The sequence below is a fragment of the Toxorhynchites rutilus genome, chromosome 3 (genome assembly GCF_029784135.1).
Source record: "Toxorhynchites rutilus septentrionalis strain SRP chromosome 3, ASM2978413v1, whole genome shotgun sequence".
Classification (NCBI taxonomy): domain Eukaryota; kingdom Metazoa; phylum Arthropoda; class Insecta; order Diptera; family Culicidae; genus Toxorhynchites; species Toxorhynchites rutilus.
The window spans coordinates 32,231,730-32,237,364 of NC_073746.1; the positions used below are offsets into that span (position 1 = coordinate 32,231,730).

At 37.1% G+C, this 5,635-nt stretch overlaps 1 non-coding gene across 1 annotated transcript; it reads left to right on the forward strand.

The window, feature by feature from the left end:
• The first annotated feature begins 3,943 nt into the window (after positions 1-3,943).
• On the forward strand, positions 3,944-4,079 carry LOC129780760 (U4 spliceosomal RNA). The gene has a single exon (XR_008744022.1). It is a non-coding gene; the product is annotated as a U4 spliceosomal RNA (small nuclear RNA).
• Positions 4,080-5,635: the final 1,556 nt, after the last annotated feature.

A 5,635-nucleotide genomic window follows, 5' to 3' on the forward strand; every position in this document is an offset into this window, starting at 1 on the left:
GATTAGGCTCTGTGGTATCATTTTTTTCTATTTTTTTTCTTTATAATAGTGTCTGCACAATCATCGTGTTCTAATTGTGGTGATTCAGGAACCGTCGCACTATGTTAAATGTTCCAAGAATCACCGCTCTCTGCATAACCGCAAGCTGCTCTGTTACTTGCAGCTCCTCCAATGACTGCGTGAGAGAGTGGGAAACTAAACCAGTAGCAGAGATCACTACTGGTATAATACGGATGCCTTTCAAATGCCACATTTGTTTTAGTTCTTCTGCCAAGTCGTGATACTTGGTTATCTTGGCAGCAAACGTAGATTGTAGATTGTGGTCTAACGGTACTGTAATGTCTATTATCAGCACTTCTTTCTTATTTTTATCGTAGACCACAATATCAGGTCGATTAGCTGGTATTCGGACATCCGTAATGCTCCCAGTACAACTTATAGCAGCTATTTTCCAAAACCGGATCCGGAATATACTTGTAGTAGGGTACCAACTGATTTACCAAGTTGCGTTTGATGCTAGCTGTTTATGAACAATCTTGGCAACCGAGTTGTGACGATTGAGATAAGCTGATTCGGCTAGTGCTCCACAGCCGGCTATGACGTGTTCAATCGTCTCTCCTACTTTATTGCGTTTCGTTTTCGTGCAAGATGTTCTTCCGGTAGTTTTTGTTCGCTATTATCCGGTCCTGGCTAGCTACCATAAACCCTTCTGTCTCAGGAAAGAGTTCACCTCGCACCAGCCACGTGTTCGATAATGTTTTGTTGATTTGCGCTTGCTCTAAGCGATGGGGGTGCGTCCCATGAAGTTCCTTTTGCTTCCATGATGTTATTTTAGACGTAGGACTACGTCTTTTATTTCTATACCGGGGTGTAAAATCAAAGTTTCGAAAACAAAAGCGTTACGCCGGAGACCGAGATTTTGAGTGTTAATAGCTCCTAAACAACTGAACGAAATGGTATGATAAACACTTCATTCGAAAGATAAAATGTCTACGCGTTCTATACTTGTTACTTTCTGATCCAAAAACATGTTTCAATAGTCTTAAATTTGCTTTCAAAACAGGCTATTGAAATCACCAATCGGTATATAAGCGAGCGCCGCTCGGAAATCCACTCAGTTCTAATTAAACAGCGATTGGAGCATGTTGTCGCTGTTGTGGTGAAGCTCTTCGTTTATCATGAAAGCGCGGATAAACGGTGTCACCAAGAGCCTGTTTGTGCACCTTAGGCCAGAAGGGAATCCATCAGGAGGAGAGTGATGCCACAAACGGTTCCCCGGGAAGATCTCGAAGCAGCCGCTACACACACACACACATACACGCGCGGAATTCTTTCCGTTTGGATGCCATTCAGCATCGAGAAAGATCCGGAAAATAATCTGCCAGTTCCTCTGGGAATTTAAAAATACATTCATGTGAAAGAGTTTATTTGAATGTTTTCTATCCATGTAACACTGTGACCAAATATGTTTCAATCAACTGCTATTAACAGATGGTTATCGAGTTAGCATAAACCACTGGTGGGCTTCCAGCATCGAGGAAAATGTGGAAATATCTAATCGTTACTGAAAATAATCTGCCAGTTCCTCTGGGAATTTAAAAATACATTCATGTGAAAGAGTTTATTTTAATGTTTTCTATCCATGTAACACTGTGACCAAATACATTTGGTTTTGTGATTTTTCAATCAATCGCAATTAACAGGATAGCTTCTGAAGATTATTCTTCCCCATCAGTAGGATATTTCCGTATTCAATATTGGATGCATAAAACCTTGTGCCTCCAACGTAACGCTCTCGTTTTCGAAGTTCTCCAAATATTCATTCATTCAGAATGAATTCATATTCAATTTCAAACAAATGATCTCTAAATCAACGATAGTCCTACGTCACCCTTGCGGTTATACCATAGATATAACCCACTTCCTGTTTTTCTTCTATGGTCTGCAAATTGCAGCTAAGTTCGTACTGTTCCTGCGCCAGATGCAGAGAACTGAATCCACGGTCCGCTTCACAGACAGCGCGATAGATACCTTGACGGTTCTGTCTTTCCACGAAGTAACTCCGCAATTGCTGGATCTGGGAACTGCAAAATGCTCTAATGTTAGTGACACCTCTTCCTCCTTCAATACTTGGCAAGGTGAATCTTTCTATGGACGACTTTGGATGGTACATGCGGTGCTTTGTGAATGTCACTCTCATTGTTCTTTCTATTGTTTCTAAATCAGTTTTCGTCCACTTCAGCACCCCGAAACTGTACGTGAGTAAAGTAACGGCAAACGTATTGGCGGCTTTGATTTTTTTTGCCGCCGCAGTTTGTTTTCAAAACCTGATTGATTCTGATCAAGAATTGAGAGTTCCTTCTTGATTTTTGTGTGACAAATCCCTTTCAGTTGCAGAAATCCCAGTTACTTATAGGATTCGCCTTCCACCAAATCTTGAATCACTTCACTCTCGTTAATGCGGAATCCTCCAGTCTCCACCAACCGTCCACGGTCGAGCTGTACTGCCTTACACTTTTCGATTCCGAGTTCCATCCGCACATCGGAACTAAAGTCGCTAACACACTGTAGAAGACTATTTAGCGCTTCTGTTGATTGAAACAATTATTATTATTATACAGTTATGGCACTTCTCAGTATTGGGCTGTAATTTTCACCTCCCCCCGGTAATCTTGGATGCCAAAGGTAGATTAGGCTCTGTGGTATAATTTCTTTTTTTTTTGTTTATACTACTGTCCATATAATCGTCGTATTCCAATTGTGGGGATTCAAGAATCTGCGCACTATTTTACATGTTCCAAGAATCGCCGCTTTCTGTAGAATCACAAGCTGCTCCTCCAAAGACTGCGTGAGAGAGTGTGGAACTATACGAGTTGCTGAGATCAGTACTGGTACAATACGGATCCCTGTAAATGTCACCTTTGTTTTATCTCTTCTTCCAAGTCGTGATAAAGTAAATGATGTTGATTTGTCCAGTCGAAAATACGATCTTGGTTTGTCCACTTTTTTAATGCTCTAGTTTAGCGCACCTATGTCAAATCGGGTATTCAAATGTTTCAAAACATTTCATATTTCATATTTCAAAAATAAAATTCTATTTCATGATTTACAGTAGTTTTATAGGATATTTTTAAAGATTAACATATTTTCAAGGATTGAAAAATCCACATTCCATTGGTGTCAACGCGTCCCTCATTTGAGCTATCTTCTAATCAATCACCAGATAATCAATTGGTATAGTAATGCAACGAAATCCGGACCCTTAAGACACGTATTTTCGTTGCAATTCTTCGAGAGAAATAATTTATTAATTATTGTAGAACCTCTTAAGGGGTGCGTCATAAGTAGCGGGACTAAATGGAAACGCGTTTGGTGCAAAAGTTGTTTTATTAATTAAATTATTTATTGTATTTTCACAAGATACCACTACAAGATGGCGCCAAATATATATATATTTTTAATCCTATCAATATGGGTATCAAACGACAGGGATTGACTAGTAGTAGCTATTCATGAAAAATGGAAATCCAAAATGACCGCTACTACAAAATGGCGACATTTTTTTCGAAACCTCATCAATATGGGTGCCAAACGAAAGAGATTGACTAGTAGAACACGGTTATTTATGAAAAAGGCAAATCTAAAATTTTAAAGAAATTGTTCGATGGTTTTATTGTAGAGAAATATACTAACGATACAGATAATGTACTAAAAACTAAAAAAAATAAAATAAGTAAAACACACATTTAAGGTTCAACTTCTTCATTGGGATTAATCATAATAATAATACAGATGTTGTACTAAAAGCTAGAAAATTATCAGACAAGTAGTATTTACTAGTCATCAAACCTCTTTCTTCATTACTCTAGGGCATTGATGAGACTGAAATGAAATCGTTTCGGACGATTATTAAATTTTATCGTTTGAAATAAATATCCTATTTAGATTTGCGCAGTGGCGATATCGTAACCAATGAGGTTTTACCGAGGTGCAATTATTGTTAGTTGAAAAAAATCCTTTTTAATAGTGTATCATGTTTTCTACGAGGAATTTGGAAGGTTCCGAGTCCGAGTAAGAGTAAGAGTTACATGCAGTCAGTAATCATTTATTTTCATGGAGATTGAGAACAAATTTAGAATTGTCTTTAGGGATTCTAGTCTGAGAGGGGGTACACATACTTCACCACAAATCGAAGTTATTATGATCGGCGACACATTCACTAATTTTGAGACTCAACAACTGTTAAGCTTGGTGGAGAAGTTCGTTGGGCTTTTATATGTTCGAGGTATTTTCGCATATGGCTGCATCAAAAAAGTAACTGGATAATGACGATACCGCTGGAGAGGTCGTTTTAACTACTTAGAAGAAAATCAAAATTATCTGAATGCAAACTTTTTAGACTCGAGATTCAGGTCAGACCATTTAGGTGTTCTCGAAACGTAATCAGACAGACAAAAATCATCATACAAAAATATCTTGAGACGAATCTTCTGAGAATAACAGCTTATTGCTTATTTCAACATTTGTAAAACGAAACGAAAGCGATGAAGCTGAATGAAACGTTGATGGTATGAGTTGATAATGATTCAATTTTAATAACAATTTTGCAAATACCCTCGCACATACAAACGGGTAATATAATCGACCCCATCTTGTATACCGAAGAGTTTTGCGGTTTCCTGGATCGAAAGTCTTTGCTCCACACTACTTACTCCATACTAAGGCTTCTAACATACTCTTATGCAACTCCTTCAATGAAAAATTGAATCGTCAACTTTTGACTTTCCGGATTTAAAATCATTTTCTGAATGTTCTTTTTATTCCGGACATGAGTTTGTGAAATTCACGTTGATTTTTGATTTTTGATAATTTTTTGTTAACAGCTAGATACAATGTTTGACACTAATCTAAATTGACACAATACTAACTATCAGTTACATTAATTCAGCATGCAAAAAATGTTATGGTTTTGGCATGATATTGAATGTAATGATGTCCGGATTCAGAAGCATCGCTGTACGTATTCAGACCTTTTATTGGATTATAACTAGGCTGATCAAACGTACCGTTTTGAACGGGACAGTACCGTTTTTTCGAGCATTCTTTATTGTCCCGTCTTTTTATCAATTTGTACTGTATTTTGAGTGTTTTATGATAAAATTTCAAATGATCATAACCTTCTTCGCAAAGTCTCTTCAGGATCTAAATATTACTTCGTTATAGAGAGCAAAGCGGGTGCATTTAAGAATGTTTGAATAATTAAATCTATTCTCGGTTATATTAACTCAATTAAATTCTTCGAAAAAGTATTCAATATAAAAATAAAAAAAAATTCGGAAGTTGGTTTGCACAAATGATTACTATGGCAACCGCTTGGCGCGCTGCAGTTTGTTCATGGTGTCCTTCACGCGTACCAGAAATAAAGTTTCTCTGCGTTTAGTGCTGTTCACCTTGAAAATGCCCGAGAAAAGGCAATATGTACAGTCAAAAGTATTGAAAGTCACTATAATACAGAAGAAAAATTATTTTCTCATCAATGCAACAAAATAAATAGAGATAAAATTTAGTAAATATCAAGTGTATAAATGATTATCAATACAAATTACTTACAACCTATAAAAACATTCAAATCGTA